We start from the raw sequence: 19536 nt of genomic DNA on the forward strand, positions 1-19536 counted from the left end.
GTGCTGCCCAGGCGCCCCGCGATTTGAGACCCGGGTTCCCCGGCGCTTAGCGCAGGCACCACCGGTGGGCGAGTCCCACCTCCCGGGGAGCCTCCCGCCGTGGAAATGGTCCCAGCTGCCCCCACCCCCCTAAATCATGTCTTTCCTTCCTTTTCCCGCCACCTGCCTACAACCGCCTCGCCGTTCACAACATCTCTCCCACCATACGTCAACTTCTAGTAAATGGCCGAGCTGTGACCTCGACCCTGGGCTTGGTGTGAAACACTTGGATAGAAGCTTCTATCCACAGGGGTTCTCTCGAATTTACATTGTGTCCCCGGGGTGGTAGTGTCTCAGAAGCCCAGGCTTGTTCTTAAGTTGAGCCTCTCTGCCAAACATACCTCTCTGGGGTGACAACCTGGGCGCTCCTACATTAGAAACCTGCCCCCTCCCCTAAATTGCAGACAAGGTAATTAATCCGAGGTTCACAGTAAGGATGGGGCCAAGACCCATTTCTCTCTTGACCTCTGCCCTTGGCCCTGCACAGTTTCTTCGGATTGCCCTGTACTGCGCAAGGAACCTCAAGGACTGACCTTAGCCTCCCCAGAGCCAGTCTTCTGAGCTCCAGGCCTCCCACAACCTAGGAAATCGTCACCAGTCCCAGTTACCCCAGCGCTCACTCATCACGGGCACTGAAACTGATAGAACACATCTCTGTACTTAGCAGAGCCTAAGTTCCTCTGTCTCCCGGTAGAGAGACTTCAGGGAGAGGCAGAGTGACAGGTAAGAAAAGAGTTTACAGTATTAGTATAGGACGCTTTTGAGGCCTACAAGCTGGTGGGCAAGGGAGTGCCATGCCTGGAGAACTTAGTGGGCTACAGTTTTATAATCAAAGGAAAAGTGGAGAGGGGGAGAAGACCACCTTTTTCCTCATTCTTGAGTAGATGGTGAGCTTCCATCATCAGCTCCTCCTCCATGTGAGGTGGGGGAGTTTTCTTGTCCCTCCATGGTCAAGCCGGGACTGTCACGGCGCAATGGAAATGAGCAAAAAGGCGGTAACGTATGCTAAAAAAATGTAAATCATCTCAGGGTTCAGTATAATGTCACCCTTTCCTTATATTTTTGTTTTCAGTGTGCCCAGAGGAGCATGTCCTAGGAATCATTAACCTACTGAGCTCACTGGGCAAGACATGGGTCTCATGCCACCATCGTTTTATTGTTTTGGGGCATGTCTCATGCTTCTGTTGCATGGTTTTGTTGCTAAGCGAGGCTGCTTGGTGTTGTAGTTAAGCAAACATGCTTTCTTGAGTGATCATTAACTTACAGGGGTCTCCCATACTTTTTTCTCTACTTAAAATCCCCTAGTGGGATTAACTAATCACCTACTTTGTCCCTTTACTCTGTCCCTATCAACTATGCTAAATGGAATATGCATTATTCCATGGGCACCTCTCCTGAGAAACTGAGGCCCAGAGATACGTAGGCTTTGCACGAGGTGCAAGTCACTGGCTTGGTGGTCACACAGGAAAGGGTTTAAGCCTCGGTTCCCCAGGTCCCCTCCGCCGGAAGCCTCAGAAAGGCACCACAACGCCATCATGAGGACGGCGTGAGGTCCGTGCCTGCAGCGCGCAGTAAACGTCAGCTCTCGTTATTTGTACCATCTGCCTTTCGAAGCATTTTCTGCGGTGGGTTGTAAAATTGTTGTATTATTGGTAGCGTGTACAGTATCGATCCACACACAGTCCCTTATCTGAAAGGCCTAGGACTAGATGGTTTGGATTCCGGATTGTTTATTTTTTACTTTTCAAATTTAGAAGGCAGTAGAATGCATATAACATATATACAGCAATCTGCAGTATTCCCAGCAGGATCAGGGCAGCATTCCATGATCATGTGATATTTCTGCGTTAAATTGTGTGTAGAAAGAACTACTTAGTGCAATAGTTATGAGTACCTGATGTCAGTTCAGTCAGGTCTTATTGCTTGAAGACATTGGGGCCTAATTTATGACGAAAGTTTGTGGGTAAGAAACTATAACGATGTTTTTAAGTTGTTATTTATTTATTGAGCCTCACTGCACAGCTTGTGGGGTCTTAGTTCCCCGACCAGGGATGGAACCCAGGCCCCGTGCAGGGGAAGTGAAGAGTCCGAACCACTGGACCTCCAGGGAATTCCCTATTTTTTTTTTTTAATAACTACTTATTTATTTATTTTTGGCTGCGTTGGGTCTTCGTTGCTGCACGCCAGCTTTCTCTAGTTGCGGTGAGCGGGGGCTACTCTTCATTGCAGTGTGCGGGCTTCTCATTGCAGTGGCTTCTCTTGTTGCAGAGCATGGGCTCTAGGTGTGCAGACTTCAGCAGTTGTGTTTCCCGGGCTCTAGAGAGCGGGCTCAGTGGTTGTGGCACATGGACTTAGTTGATCCGTGGCATGTGGGATATTCCCGGGCCAGGGATCGAACCCATGTCCCCTGAATTGGCAGGCGGATTCTTAACCACTGCGCCACCAGGGAAGTCCCCTTGATTGGGTCTTGAATTGGTGATTTCCTTTGGGTTCTGTCTTGCTCGGGGCTAGTTTTCTTTTCCTGTCTGATGATCTAGCTTGTTCCTTGCCATTCTCAACTGAGGAGCAAGGCTGCTGTCTGGTAGGTGATGGGACTGTGCTTCCTGTTATAAATGTTGGACTGTTTTCCCGCCAGGTCTCGGGTGAATGGGAGCTTTGTGTCTGGGCGTGGGGCTTGCTGTCGGGCCAGCCTCACATGTGGATGGTGAGAGACCAGAAGCCCCACTTCCGGCTGCCCCTCCCCTCCTCCACAAGTGCCGAAATAGGACTGGCTTTTTCCAGAAGCTGACACCTAGCCTAGTTACCACCTCAGGCTGGCAGAGAGCTGGATCTCTTTAGGGAAGCGCCCTTCGATTCTTGTTGTCCTGCCCATGAATGTTGGGTGGCCTGTGCCCTGGGGAAGGGGGGAGGAAAGGGTGCAGGAAGTGTGGAAAAACTATCATCTGAGCCTGCCTTGGCCCTTTTTTCTCACTCCTGCCTGTCTCCTACAGCCCGGGTCATGCTGGGCTCCCTCTTCCCTGCAGTCCTGTCCTGAGTGCGATGACCTCTTCACTCTGATTCATATCCCCAAGCCTCTAGCAGGTTTGCCTACCAGAAAAGTGTGGGAATCTCTTACATGTGGGTGGTCTCTGCAGTAGGCTGAGTAAAGACCCCCTGAACATATCTGTGCCCTAATCCCTGGGACCTGTGAATACTGCCGAATGCGGCACAAAATATTTTACAGGCTTGTAACCTCCAGAACTGTAAAAGAATAACTTTTGTTGTGTTAAGCCATTGAGTTTATGATCATTCGTTGCAGCAGCAACAGGAAATGAATCCAGTCTCCTCCCCCAGCCCTTTGTCAGCTGATTTCCTTTTTCATTCCATTACTTTATAGAAATGGGAATGTATCATAACCTCTAAGGTGCTAAGACCGGGGGTGGGGTTGGGGGGGGGGGGCTCTGGGTCAGACTTTATCTCCTGGTGACACCGCTGATTACTGAGTGACCCGAGGCAGGTCACTTTGCTGTCTCACCGTGTTGTCATTTTCTTTGTGGCGTGAAGGTCAAACTGGATGACACAGAAGTCGCCTCCAGCTTCTGTCAGGCCTACAGATCTGTTTTGTTTAGCTTTCAGTGTTTTAAAGTTTCTCATTGTATTTATTTTGAATTGGATAATATATTTACAAGGTATAAAAATTTAAAAGTATAAAAAAGGTTTCTAGGGCTAATCTCTCTTCTACCACTGCCCTCAGCTACCCCAGTTTTCCCCTCGATTCAGACATGTTCTTGCAGAGATTTTCTATACATGTACAAGGAATTATGCAGACACACACTCTCTTCAAATAAACAATAACATACCATGTACTCCCTGTTTGACACTTTGCTTTTACCGTATAATATATATTTTAAAAATCCTTTTCCTTTATGGTTTATTACAGGATATTGAATATAGTTCTCTATGCTCTACAATAGGACTTTGTTGTTTATCCATTCTATATATAATCGTTTGCATCTGCTAATCCCAAACTCCCAATCCATCCCTCCCCCACCTCCCCTCATTTAATATACTTTGATGATCTTTCCATATCATTACATAGAGAGCTTCCTTATTTATTTACTTTTATGTATGGGGGTACCCCATGTTTTACTCTCATCCTTTACTGATGGAAATACAGGGTATTTCTAATATTTTGTTGTTACCAACAGTGTTGCCATATACAGTGTGTGTCATCATAGTATGTGTATATTTCTAAAAGCGGAACTGCTGGATCACAAGATATGTGCATGGTTGTAATTTTAAAAAGGAACAATGACAGGTGTTGCTGAGGGTGCAGGTAAATCGGAACCCTCATACACTCCTGCTGGTGAAAACATAAAATGGTGTAGCTGCTTTGGACAGCAATCTGACAGTTGCTCAAAAAGTTGAACTTAGAGTTCCCATAAAACCCGCAATTCCACTCCTAGGTATATACTGTAGAGAAAGAAAAACTTATCTCCACACAAAAACTTGTACAAGTGTTCATAGCAGGATTATTCATAATAGCCAAAAGATGGAAACAACCCAAGTGTCCATTAATTAATGAATAGATAAGCATAATGTGATATTTCCATGCAATGGAATTATTGAAATGGGATTACTGAGCCAGAAAAAGAAAGGAAATATGGACACATGTTACCACGTGGGTGAACCTTGAAATCCTGTTGATAAGTTAAAGGAGCCAGACACAGAAGGCCACATGCTGTACCGATTCCATTTACATGGAAATGACCAGAATAGGCCAATTTACAGAGGCAGAAAGTAGACTAGTGGTTGCCAAGGGCTGGGGGAATTGCAGAGAACGGGGAGATGATAATGTTCTGGAATTAGATAGTGGTGATGATTGCACAAGATTCTAAATATACTAGAAACCACGGACTCAAACACTTTACAATGATTAATTGTTTTGTTATGTGAATTCTATCTCAATAAAAAAGTGATACTTATGAAAAAGTATGTGCAGCATAAAATTTTCTTAGCTACTGCAGAATTACCCATTACTCACCAGTAATGTATGCAAGCAGCCATTTTTCCGTGCTGCTGGATTTGCTCACAACCATGGGGCTTGCGTGTCAACAGGAATACTAACTAATCTTTGTTCTTTGATAAAATCGTTAAGCAGTTATTCTTCTATATCAGAATTCCCTAACCAATTAAACACTCCTTCCAAATGTAATCACTTAAACCCTTCACAAGTCTCATATCAGATCTTTGCAAACGTTGTAAATACCTTAACGAATAGATGAGGCAATTGTGTGATATTATAATGATTATAAAACTAATTACTTGTACTGACACATGTCACAAATGTGCTGACACCGTGGGTTTGAATTTGTTTCTTTACGTGGCTGTTCCAATGTGTATTCTTCTTTCCTGTTGGGAGTATGATTTTATTTGCCAATGTAAAGAGTCAGAGTTATTGCCTCAGAGCTGCTGAGGTTCTGGGTGGAGGTGGAGCCAGTTTCGGGATGGCCGATGATTCAGGACCAGTGAGGAGATGGGGGGGCACCCACCGCAGCAGCCCACTGATGTGGTCTTTCCTCAAAACTGTCCACGGTATTGGCTCTGAACAAGCAGATAGGCTGGCACTCTTTGTTCTGAGCAGGATCTGTTTCTTTTTCTTCCTTTTTTTAATATTTATTTGGCTGCGTCGGCTCTTAGTTGCGGCACGCGGGCTCTTCATTGTGGCGCCTGGGCTTAGTTGCCCCCCAGCATGTGGGATTCTAGTTCCCCAACCAGTGATTGAACCCAAGTCCCCAGCATTGGAAGGCAGACTCTTAACCACTGGACCACCAGGGAAGTCCCTGAGCAGGACCTGTTTCTATACAGTCAAATCCAAAGCCCTTCATCAATGTGGCTTAATAAAACCCCAACTTACATTTTTAAAATATATTTATTTATGTTTGGCTGCGTTGGGTCTTCCTTGCTGCGCGGGCTTTCTCTAGTTGCGGCAAGTGGGGGCTACTCTTGGTTGCAGTGCACGGGCTTCTCATTGCGGTGGCTTCTCTTGTTGCGGAGCACGGGCTTTAGGCACGCGGGCTTCAGTAGTTGTGAAACACGGGCTCCGTAGTTGTGGCTTGTGGGCTCTAGAGCGCAGGCTCAGTAGTTGTGGCGCATGGGCTTTGTTGCTCCGCGGCATGTGGGATCTTCCCGGACCAGGGCTCGAACCCATGTCCCCTGCATTGGCAGGTGGATGCTTAACCACTGTGCCACCAGGGAAGTCCTTAACTGTTTAATTTTCTTTGGACACTCAACAGAAGCTTCTACAAAGCGAAACCTTCCCAAGTATTTAACTCTTACAATAAATTACAAGAGTGTCAAGGTCTTTTAAATATTCTAGTACCATTTACTCTGTTTGAAAAAATCCCTTTCACATTTCAGTGACACATTACACGTCTAAAATAATGTATTACTCAATTACACACTTCAAGTTGGAAGACTTACATTTGCAGGACACATTCGTCACATTTTCTCCTATGCCAGATTCTCTTAAACATTTCAAATATATTAAATACCAAATATCCCAGATGGTTCTTAAACATAACACAAAACTATTAATTCTGTGGGTTCACCTGACTTTCTCTGATTGTAAGCCTTCTTACAACTAACTGGGCATTAAAAGACACTCATAAGGAAAATTTTACTAGTGAGGTGAGGGCGATTCTTGGCCGGGAATTTGGGACTGGAACAGGAGCTCTGACTTGCTGGTTATGAAGAAACCCACGGGGCCCCTTTTAAATAGTTACCAAAACAAAGCGGCTTCGCAGTCTACCAAGTTCTGGTCCCCTGGGTTGCATCCCATGTCGGGCTGTACCATTACCTGACATGTGTACAATTTCACAGCCAGTGAAATCAGAGAAAGTCTGCGGCACTAGCCGGGTGGTTCACATCTGGATTGGCATCAGCTGGTCTGTTTACTGCCCAGCTCTATTCTGCCTTCTTTCCTAAGTCTCACTGTTGGGCCTGGCCATAACCCCAGGAGGTAGTTAAATGACGTCCAGTGTGTTAATGGCATCATGTAGCATCCCTTTGCCTGGCTCTGCTCCTGACCAGGCTGAAGTCAGGGCTGTGATCCGGAGATGAACGGGGATGTCTTAGAAGGTCCCACAGGGATTGGAGATCAGAGATTTGGAGATTGTCCCTGGGATGGATCAACTCCCACTATTATGTCAACGGAATGGGAGTGTGGCAAGGGTACAACCAGCCTGGAATTAACCACCCTGGGTGTGAGGGGAGCAGCTGAGCTCAAATTGTTTTTGTTTTTGTTTTGGCGGTGCCATGTGGCTTAGGGGATCTTACTTCCCTGACCAGGGATTGAACCCGGGCCACGGCAGTGAAAACGCTGAGTCCTAACCGCTGGACCACCAGGGAATTCTCTAGGTTCAAATTCTTAAAAACCCCAGAGGCCCCATGGCCTGGAGGAGGGGATGCAAGGGGTCGACGTGAAGGAAGATCAGAGATCGGGCTCTTGCGGGGGTGCTGGAGGGGGACAGTGGAAGGATGGCAGGACGCTGGCCAAGTGAATTCACAGCCCAGCCAAGAGGGGGTGAGGAGGCCAATCAGTCAGCCTGGACATGAGCTCCTACTGCATGCAGCACCTACTACGTGCGGGGCGCCTTCCTGGGTCCTGCTGTCTCTGAACTAGATGAATCATAACTGAGGTGAGAGGTAATCCTGCCCAGGACCAGAGCCAGGTGGTGGCAGAGATGCGGCAGATTTTGCCTGTATTTTGAAGGGCTCCAGAGCGTGTGGACTTAGTTGCCCCATGGCATGTGGGATCTTCGTTCCCAGACCAGGGCTCGAACCCGTGTCCCCTGCATTGGTAGGTGGATTCTTAACCACTGGACCACTAGGGAAGTCCTGGATTGAAATTCTTTATGATTGTTTAAATATGAAAATAAGGATGCTGCTAAGTGTTCTACGAACCCCAGGACAGTCCCTTACGGCCAAGGATTATCCAGGCCAAAATGGCGGTAGTGCTGAGGTTAAGAAACCCTGCCCTAGAGACACTTGTGCCCATGACCTCAGAGGCAGGTATGAGAACGTTCATTGCAGCAGTGAGTAATAATAGTCGCGAAACTGGAGACAACACACATGTCTGTCAAGAGTGGAACAGACGCGCATATTGTAGTTTATTCACATAATGAACAAAATTAACAAGCGATAGCTATGTCATCAAAATGGGTGAATCTCACTTCGATGCTGAATGAAAGAAGCAGGTCATAGAATACATGCTGTATAATTCAAAAGCAAAGATATAGATAGATAGATAGATAGATAGATAGATAGATAGATATAGATATAGATGCAATACATAGGTACAAAACACTAAACACACACACAGACACACACACACACACCAAGAGATTATTACCAAATATCAAGATGTTGATGATATCTGAGTAAGCTGGAAGGGGAAAGACGGGGAAGGACCCACAAGGGGCTTCTAAGGCACTGGCAATGTTCTATTCCAGAACTTAGTTGGTGGACACATAAATATTTATTTTATTTTTGTTTAAAAATAAACACACATGGGACTTCCTTGGTGGCACAGTGGTTAAGAATCCGCCTGCCAATGCAGGGGACGCGGGTTCAAGCCCTGGTCCGGGAAGATCCCACATGCCGCGGAGCAACTAAGCCCGTGCTCCACAGCTACTGAAGCCTGTGCACCTAGAGCCGGTGCTCCGCAACAAGAGAAGCCACCGCAATGAGAAGCACGTGCACAGCAACGAAGAGTAGCCCCTGCTCGCCGCAACTAGAGAAAGCCCGTGTGCAGCAACGAAGACCCAACACAGCCAAAAATAAATAAATAAATAAACACACATAACATTCACATTTTTGACACGTAGGGTTTCCTAGGAAACAGACTTTGAGGTAGAGATTTGCAGCCCAAACAGCTGGTTTCTGGGAAGAGCTCTCTGGGGCAACATTTATAAGGAAGAGAGGAGGCAGGAAAGGCACAGGGAGAAGCTGACGTGGTTGCAGCAGGGCCTCAGTCCATCCTACAGGGAAACTGGAGTGGGCTGGCCTTCTGGGTTGTCCCTAATTGAGGCATGGAGCCAGGCTTTTTTTAAAAATTTTATTAATTAATTTATTTTGGCTGCGCAGATCTTCGTTGTGGCGTGTTTAGTTGCGGCATGTGGGATCTAGTTCCCCGACCAGGGATCGAACCTGGGCCCCCTGCATTGAAAGCGCGGAATCTTACCCACTGGGCCACCAGGGAAGTCCCTGGAGCCAGGCTTTTGTCCCCTCATTGACCAGACATGGAATATGGGCTGCCCCTAGGAAAGGGACATAAGCTTAAGCGAGATGGTTTTCTTCAGCTGAGGGCATTGACCAGACAGATGCTCAGCTCTAAGCCACCAGCTGCCAACACTCCTGACAGCTGGTGGAAACAATTCCTCCATCCTGAAGAGGGTATTTGGGTGGCATATCATAGCAACCAGTCCGCTTTCCTACCTATGACAATTTCACATCAAAAAAAATTTTTTTAATCTACTAATGTGACACACCATATTATCAAATTAAGGGAGATGAAACATTAGATGGAGTTCAACACTCATTTATAACAAAACCTTTGTGAACAACTAGAGATAAAAGGGAAGCATCAGCGTGATATAAGGACCCCACTGGAAACCTTCAAAATATCCAAGTTAATTAGAAAACTTCCCTGTAAAAAACAAAAACGAAATTTCAGCCAGTCTGCTGGATTAAAGATCAACATACAAAAATATCATTAAGACTCCTCTAATAATAGCAATGACCAATTAGAAAATATAATTCTTAGAAAAGAGTCCATTCTCTTATACAACAAAAAGTAAGGTGCAGAGCCCAAATGCCAAGAAAAGATGTTCAAGTTCATTTTGGAGTAAATTATGAGACTTCATTAAAGGATGACAAAGATGACCTCAACAAGGAGACAGATGCTACGTCATAGAGTAGTTAAGATGAATGAATTAGACCAGACACAAAAGGACAAATATTGTAAGATTCCACTTTTATGAGGTGCCTGGAATAGGCAATTTTATAGAGACAGAAAGTAGGATAGAGGTTACCAGGGGCTGGGGGTGGGGAGGAAGAATGGGGAGTTATTGTTTAGTGGGTACAAAATATCTATTTGAGATGATAAAAAAGTTCTGGAATGGATAGTGGTGGTTGTACAACATTGTGAAGGTACCTAATGCCACAGAATTGTATGCTTAAAAATCGTTCATGCTGGGCTTCCCTGGTGGCACAGTGGTTGGGAGTCCGCCTGCCGATGCAGGGGACACGGGTTCGTGCCCCGGTCCGGGAAGATCCCACATGCTGTGGAGCGGCTGTGCCCGTGAGCCATGGCCGCTGAGCCTGCGCGTCCGGAGCCTGTGCTCCGCAACGGGAGAGGCCACAGCAGTGAGAGGCCCGCGTACCGCAAAAAAAAAAAAAAAAAAAAAAATCGTTCATGCTATGTTTATTTTACCACAATAAAATAAAGAGTCTCAGGGAAACAACTCCTGAAGGAACCATGTAAAAACAATTTTTAATGAATTAGATATACACAAATCCATATGGATACATGTAAGAAATGTAATGTTGAGTGAAAAGAGCAAGTTGCAAAAGATGAATATGAAACTACGACATTCTCTGTGTTCATTAGAATTTGGGTTTGACTATGTAAAATAGACACTCAAAATCATAGTAACTTAAACAAGATTTCAGTTTATTTTCAAATGGGACCTAATGAAACTTAAAAGCTTTTGCACAGCAAAGGAAACCATAAACAAGACAAAAAGACAACCCTCAGAATGGGAGAAAATATTTGCAAATGAAGCAACTGACAAAGGATTAATCTCCAAAATTTACAAGCAGCTCATGCAGCTCAACATTAAAAAAACAGACAACCCAGTCCAAAAATGGGCAGAAGGCCTAAATAGACATTTCTCCAAAGAAGATATACAGACTGCTAACAAACACATGAAAGAATGCTCAACATCATTAATCATTAGAGAAATGCAAATCAAAACTACAGTGAGATATCATCTCACACGGGTCAGAATGGCCATCATCAAAAGATCTACAAACAATAAATGCTGGAGGGGGTGTGGAGAAAAGGGAACCCTCTTGCACTGTTGGTGGGAATGTAAATTGATACAGCCACTATGGAGAACAGTATGGAGGTTCCTTAAAAAGCTAAAAATAGAACTACCATACAACCCAGCAATCCCAGTACTGGGCATATACCCTGAGAAAACCATAATTCAAAGAGTCATGTACCACAATGTTCATTGCATCTCTATTTACAATAGCCAGGACATGGAAGCAACCTAAGTGTCCATCGACAGATGAATGGATAAAGAAGATGTGGCACATATATACAATGGAATATTACTCAGCCACAAAAAGAAACGAAATTGAGTTATTTGTAGTGAGGTGGATGGACCTAGAGACTGTCATACAGAGTGAAGTAAGTCAGAAAGAGAAAAACAAATACCATATGCTAAAACATATATACGGAATCTAAGGGGAAAAAAAAAAGGTCATGAAGAACCTAGGGGCAAGATGGGAATAAAGACACAGACCTACTAGAGAATGGACTTGAGGACACGGGGAGGGGGAAGGGTAAGCTGTGACAAAGTGAGAGAGTGGCATGGACATACATACACTACCAAATGTAAGATAGATAGCTAGTGGGAAGCAGCCGCATAGCACAGGGAGATCAGCTCGGTGATTTGTGACCACCTAGAGGGGTGGGATAGGGAGGGTAGGAGGGACGGAGATGCAAAAGGGAAGAGATATGGGAACATATGTATATGTATAACTGATTCACTTTGTTATAAAGCAGAAACTAACACACCATTGTAAAGCAATTATACTCTAATAAAGATGTTTAAAAAAAGATATAAGTTTATTTCTCTCTAGGGGAAAATTCAGGAGTAGGCTGTGCAGGTTGGGCATGGTGGCTCTAGGATCTAAGCTGCTTCTGGCTTCTCATTCTGCCAACATTAATTAGGATGTGGCTCTTGTCCTCATGGCCCACGATGTAACTACAGCCACCACATCCACCTTCCAAGAAGCAGGAATGCTGAAGAAGGTGTAGAAGGGGCATGCTGCCCCCCACCCTAAAGTCATATCTTAGAAGTTGTGAACATCACTTTCCCTACATTCCACCAGCTGGGACTTAGTCACATGGCCACACTTGGCTGCAAGGGAAGCTGGGAAATATAGTTTTTATTTTAGGAAGCCTTGTGATCAGAGATATCAAGGGCAGGATGGACATTGGAGGACATCAAGTAGTTAATCTCACATGGTCCATGACAGAGACTGCTAACTTCAACAGTTTCCTCATATCCATTTTCCCTTTCTTGCTTTTTTTGAAAAAAATTTATTTATTTATTTTTGGCTGCATTGGGTCTTCGCTGTGCGCGGGCTTTCTCTAGTTGTGGCGAGTGGGGGCTACTCTTCATTGTGGTGCGTGGGCTTCTCATTGCAGTGGCTTCTCTTGTTGCGGAGCACAGGCTCTAGGCACGTAGGCTCAGTAGTTGTGGCTCATGGCCCTAGAGTGCAGGCTCAGTAGTTGTGGCACAGGGGCTTAGTTGCTCCGCGTCATGTGGGATCGTCCTGGACCAGGGCTCGAACCCGTGTCCCCTGCATTGGCAGGTGAATTCTTAACCACTGTGCCACCAGGGAAGCCCTCCATTTTCCCTTTCTTCCTTTTACTATTAAAAGCCCCCAAGTTTTAGCTGGCCACCCAGTCACAAACTACTTTTCCCAGTCTCCTTTGCAGCTAGATGTGGCCATGTGACTAAATTCAGGCCAGTGGGATATGGGATGTGAGTAGAGATATCGTATGTGACTTCTAGCTCATCTCCTTGAAAACAATCCCAATTTCCCATACTTCCCCTTCTCCCCTTCCCCACTGGTTGAGACAGAGCAATTTTAGCAGCTTTCTTGGATCTGGAGATGGAAGACACATGTTGAAGATGGTAGAAATGATAGGTCAAGGATCAGATCCATCTATCTGCCCCAGACCGCGCACCAACCTATAAATTATTAACTAAGATATGAGCTTCCATGTTTTGTAGATACTGTGTGTTCAAGTCTGTTACAACAGCCTAGGCTGCACCTTAATATAGAAATTGATACCAGAAGTGGAATGCTGATGTAGAAAATAAAACTCTAAGACATGTGGCATTGTCTTAGTGATCATGCAGCAGGTGGCAGACTGGCTATCGTAGGATGAGAACCGGTGGCCTTTATTGTGCCAGGAGAAAACATTTTGTAGAACTCTCTTCTTTGACAGTGAGGTTAGCGGCCCATTGTTCACCTGAACTTGTAGCCCTAGGGAACTGGTTGGAAAACTCAGAGTATTGTTGGTGTGTATACTACCCATATTTGCTTTTTGCAATATCCTTATAAGAGAGATGAGCTCAGGCAGGAACTGGCCAGTTTGTAAGTAGGGATGGAAGGAACTGGACTCTACTAAGGGATTCTTCTCTGCCTGTGGCCTGTAGTCTAAGGTAACAAGACTCCAGACACTCACCACCTAGGAAAGTTGGACAAGCTAACACTGTGTGCTCCTGTCATTCAGACTCCTTCTCAAAAGCTTCCATGCAATGTCTCCACGAGACAGTAGAAGGCAACCCAGATGCAAACATCATATGGAAGATGTTGGCATCACACTCAAGCTATTGATTCAGCTGGCCTGAAGTTTGCAACCCTCTAGTCAAGGGAGAGAGGGTTGGGCTGCTCAAATAGAGAGATGAAAAGGAAGTTCCTTATATTTTAGAACAGCAACTAAAAGAGATTTGGGGCTGTGGCTACATTCACGTAGAACTGAATGGAGAACTGTGAAGAAAAGAGTCAACACAGCTGGCCTGAGGCTTCTATCTTTAGAAGGACCGGCTTACAAGATTGCCTCTTGGACTTCCCTTGTGGTGCAGTGGTTAAGAATCCGCCTGCCAATTCAGGCGACACAGGTTCGAGCCCTGGTCCGGGAAGATCCCACGTGCCATGGAGCGACAAAACCTGTGTGCCACAACTACTGAGCCCGTGTGCCACAACTACTGAAGCCCATGTGCCTAGTGCTCTGCAACAAGAGAAGCCACCACAATGAGAAGCCTTCACACTGCAATGAAGAGTAGCCCCTGCTCCCTGCAACTAGAGAAAGCCCACACGCAGCAACGAAGACCCAAGGCAGCCAAAAATAAATAAATTTATAGAGGAAAAAAAAAAAGACTGGCTCTTGGCTGGCATCTGGAAACCTGGCTTTTGGAAGTGTTCCCACCATTCCCTAACAGATAAGGGTGATTTGCTGTGGCTAGACTCTTTGTGCAAACAATGTGGTTTATGCTGAACACAGCATGTACCTAATTCCTAATTTGGTAGCATGTACCAAAATTCCAGAAGGAAAGTAGCATAAACCATATTGTTCACATAATTCCAGGCACAGAGAATCATCCTTATCAGTCCTTGTCACTCCCAAAATGCAAGTTTCCGGAAGTCAGTCAAGGGTCAACCTTACAAGCAGGCCTAATGGTACTACCCACAAAACGCTATTTAGAAAGGGAAAAGAGTAGCTTGACAGTGAAGGCTGACAGACACCACCTTAAATCTAGTGATCAAGGTGAGCATCGTAAGTAACAGGACAAATTGAAATCATGTATCACCTGATGGGATGCAATAAGGACAAAAAAGTCACTTCTGTGATATTCTTGCCAAAGAGGCATAATCTGAATCTATAAGGAAACGTCAGAAAAAAACAAATTGAGGAACATTCTGCAAAGCAAAACTGGCTTACAAGGTCTGAAACTGTCAATATCATGAAAGTAAAAAAGAGATGGAGGAAATATTGCCGACCGGAGGAGACTATGGAGACATGACAACCAGAAGCCACTGCACGTGATTTTTTTGCCTTTTTAAAATTTTTTTTGTTTTATATTGGAGTATAGTTGATTTACAATGTGGTGTTAGTACAGCAAGGTGATTCAGTTATACATATACATGTATCTATTCATTTTCAGATCCTTTTCCCATTTAGGTTATTACAGAATATTGAATAGAGTTCTCTGTGCTATACAGTAGGTCCTTGTTGGTTATCTATTTTGTATATAGTAGTGTATATGTTAATCCCAAACTCCAAATTTATCCTTCCTCCCCACGTTTCCCCTTTGGTAACCATAAATTCATTCTCTAAGTCTGTGAGTCTGTTTCTGTTTTGTAAATAAGTTCATTTGTATCATTTTTTTAGATTCCACATATAAGTGATATCATAAGATATTTGCCTTTCTCTGTCTGATTTATTTCACTTAGTGTGATAATCTCTAGGTCCATCCCTGTTGCTACAAATGGCATTATTTCATTCTTTTTATGGCAGAGTAATATTCCTTTGACATGTACCACGTCTTTTTTTATGTACCACATCTTTTTTTATCCATTCCTCTGTCAATGGGCATTTAGGTTGCTTCCATGTCTTGGCTATTGTAAACAGTGCAATGAACATTGGGATGTATGTATCTTTTAAAAAAATATTTATTTAGGCTGCACCAGGTCTTAGTCGCGGCACACAGGATCTTCGTTGCGGCATGAGGGCTCATAGTTGCGGCATGTGGAATCTTAGGCATTCGGACTTCTTAATTGCGGCATGCATGTGGGATCTAGTTCCCCGACCAGGGATCGAACCTGGGCCCCCTGCATTGGGAGCACAGAGTCTTACCCACTGGACCACCAGGAAAGTCCCTATGTTTTCAAATTATGGTTTTGTCCACATATACGCCCAGGAGTGGAATTACTAGATCATATGGCAACACTATTTTTAGTTTTTTAAGGAACGTCCAAGCCATTGCACATGATTTTGACCTGGATCTTTTTGCTACAAACAAAACAAAACAAGCCATTGGAACATTTGGCAAAACTTGGATGGAATCTAAGGATTAGAGGTACAGTGTTGGGAGTCCCCAAGACCACTGCCATGTTTAGAGATTTTCTAGAATGACTCATGGGAGTCAGCGTACAGTTGTACTCAGCGAAGATTTATGACAACAGGTACTAAGGACACACAGCCAGATGGTAAGGAAAAAAGACATGGATGGGTTCTGGAGTAATCATGTGCAGGCTTCCTTACGTTCTCTTCCTTCCATGAGGGCTCACAGAGCATAACAAAATGCAGCAACATGTGTGTGTTGTTTCCGTCGTGGGAAGTCCATTAGAATTTCAGCATCCAGCGTTTTTATTGGGGGCTGCTCACATAGGCACCGTCTGCTGACATATATCAAAATTCCAGACTCCAAGAAAGAATGAAAGTGCTCAGCATAAACCACATGTCTGCAATTCCAGCTCAGTGAGCCATCCTTATCAATTAGAGAATGATGGGGACACTCTGACCAAGCTCCTAGATGCCGGCCAACCTCGTAAGCAGGCTCTTCTAAAAATGGGGTCTCTGGCCTGCTGTGATAACTCTTTTCTGCAGTCCACTACATTGACCCTTGGCCAGGGCATCTTTACAGCAAAATTCTTATCAGTAGATCCTCACAGGGTGAGATTAACCTGCAGTATTGGCCTCAGTTACGCCCTCCAGAGTCCTGGATTTATTATTTATTTATTTGACCGTGTCGAGTCTTAGTTGCGGTACGTGGGGTCTTTGTTGTGGTGCGCGGGCTTCTCTCTAGTTGTGGCTAGAAGGCTCCAGAGCGTGCGGGCTCAGCAGTTGCGGCGCACGGGCTCAGTGTTGCCCCGCGGCATGTGGGATCTTATTTCCCCGACCAGGGATCGAACCTGCATCCCCCCATTGGAAGGTGGATTCTTAACCACTGGACCACCAGGGAAGTCCCTGGAGTCCTGGATTTAGCCAGGTAAAGCAAATCCCACTAACCATAAAGGTCTGTCTCAGAAAATCAGGTGGCTTCCTCAAGTTTCTAGTCTTCAAGCTTCTGTTTGAACTTTTTTTCCTGGCCCGAGGCATCAACTCAGGCACTGCACACTCTGGCCAAGAAGGTGAAGCTGACGTCAAAGCCTTCCAGGGCTGAGGCATGTCAGGGCACCGCATACATGAGAAGAACAACCCCAGAGGGCACACATGGTACCCCTAGAAGCAAAGAATTTATAATTGTTAGGGCACCCCAAGTAGGACACGCATTGGTCAGGCAGAATGGGTTAACAGAGCCCCCAGTGTGGCCGCCTGCCCTGGGTCCTCCCACTCCAGGGTTGCCAGACCAGTCCAAGTGGTTCAGCTCAGTCCTAGCTTTCAGGGGGAATGCCTGAGGCAATCAGTTCCAAACAGTTTGTTTTGCCATGAAGCTGGTTCATCCACCTCGTTAGCATGGACAACACCTGGATGTATTTGTGACTGGGGTCCCCTCCTGCTGTCTCCTAGTCAGATCTGTCAGATGTGACCAGTTGGAGGGATAGACATCAGAGGTAGGCTCACAGTTTGAATTCAAAGTGGTCCAGCAGCCTGGAAAGACAACACTGGGCTTCCTCCCATTTTTTTTCTTTCAGCTGGGGAGGAGAGGAAATCTTCCAGTAGCTCTGAAAGATAAAGATCATATCTCTCCCCCAACTCTGGCACCTCTCCTTTATATATATATATATATATTTTTTATTATTATTTTTTTTTTTTTGGCGGTACGCGGGCCTCTCACTGTTGTGGCCTCTCCCGTTGTGGAGCACAGGCTCCAGACGCGCAGGCCCAGCGGCCATGGCTCACGGGCCCAGCCGCTCCGCGGCACGTGGGATCTTCCTGGACCGGGGCACGAACCCGCACCCCCCGCATCGGCAGGCGGACTCCCAACCACTGCGCCACCAGGGAAGCCCCAGAAACGTCTTTTAAAAGCTGTCAAAATGTCATAATGAAACCGAGTGAGGCCCTTTTGTCCCCGTTTCTTGTAAGCAACACTCCAGCCTTCATGACCTTCCCTGAGTTCCAGAGGGACAGTTGCTAATCAAGGGAGGCTGAGGCCAGATTAAAGGGACCAGAGAAGTTCATCGGGATTACAAGACCAGGACGTCCCTCGTGGTCCAGTGGTTGAGATTCTGCACTCCCAATGCGGGGGCCTGGGTTCCATCCCCGGCAACTAAAGAAAAGATCCCGCGTGCATGCCGCAACTAACACCCAGTGCAGCCAAATAAATAAATGCTTTTTTAAAAAAAGAAAGATTAGAAGACCGAACACCTGAGAGACAAGATTAAAGGAGTGCGGGTCCTACACACACCCTAATCTTTTCAGAGACCCCACCTTTGAATCATTGTTATAAAACCCCTCCTCAGATCCTCCCAGGTTGGGACACAGTGTTTCGAGGCAGAAGCCTGCTGTGGCCCCCTTTGCCTGGCAAAGCAATAAAGCGATTCTTTTCTACTTCACCCAAAACCCTGTCTCGGAGATTCGATTCATCACCGGTATACAGAGAGGCGGAGCTTTTGGTAACAGTAATACAGAGAAAACAAACTATTGTGTGTGTGTATAAAATACATATGTATTATATATATAATACATATGTACGTATATATATGTATACATTGATCATTGATCTTTTAAAATCATACGTGCAGATGAAATACCCAGAAAATACAAATTTCCCTTTTCCTTTGAGAGCTAATTGAGAGGCCATATTGTGTTGTAGATTTCCCTTTTTCTTTTCCTCCTTGGGAGTTTACTCAAATCCCTAGAAGTAAATTCAGCATTCAGGGTTAGCATCATGGCCACCTGAACAGGGAGGGCTGCTGCAGCCTCCAGGCCTAAGAGCTGGAATGTTTCCTTTCTTCTTTTTCCTCTGGCTTACCTAAAGCTTCGATCCAGTCTTGGGAATGGATTTTAACCTAGTTTCCTTCTACTTGGAGGAGAAAGCAGTGCAAACTTTTAGGTTCACCTGAAACCCATCTTTGGGAAGTTTGGCCCTTTTCTCTTCCCACCTAGAATAGGGAGCAACTGCAAACTAATATTTATTGTCTTTGACCCCACCCCAAACTCCCACCTGGAGGAAAGTGGGAAAAACCAAAGGCATCATCAGGCCGCATTAGCATCTTCACTTCCGGGCCAAAGTTAGCCAGGGGGTCCTGTGGGCCAACTCCCCAGGGGTTGGACCTATTGTTTTTCCGCAGGCCTCTCACTGTTGACGACCTCTCCCGTTGCGGAGCACAGGCTCCGGACGCGCAGGCTCAGCGGCCATGGCTCACGGGCCCAGCCGCTCTGCGGCATGTGGGATCTTCCCGGACCGGGGCACGAACCCGTGTCCCCTGCATCGGCAGGCGGACTCTCAACCACTGCGCCACCAGGGAAGCCCCTGGACCTATTGTTTTCATTGCATAGGTAACTTCTACCTCTCACAACATGTTTTTGAACCCAAGTTCATGTGCTTGACACACAGTGAGGCCAAACAAACGGAAACATCAAAGTTTGGAGCACAGAGAGTTTTACTGCAATGGCCAAGCAAGGAGAACAGGCAGCCCGTGCTCAAAAGACTTGAATTCCTTGAGGTTTTCAGGGAAGAGTTTTTGAAAGGTAACATTTGG

At 45.6% G+C, this 19536-nt stretch overlaps 1 protein-coding gene across 1 annotated transcript in view; it reads right to left on the bottom strand.

The window, feature by feature from the left end:
• The window catches only part of LOC101281156 (F-box only protein 27-like), a 28065-nt gene that overhangs the window by 354 nt on the left and 8175 nt on the right, over positions 1 to 19536 (bottom strand). The window lies entirely within an intron of this gene.

This window comes from Orcinus orca, chromosome 20 (genome assembly GCF_937001465.1).
Source record: "Orcinus orca chromosome 20, mOrcOrc1.1, whole genome shotgun sequence".
Classification (NCBI taxonomy): Eukaryota; Metazoa; Chordata; class Mammalia; order Artiodactyla; family Delphinidae; genus Orcinus; species Orcinus orca.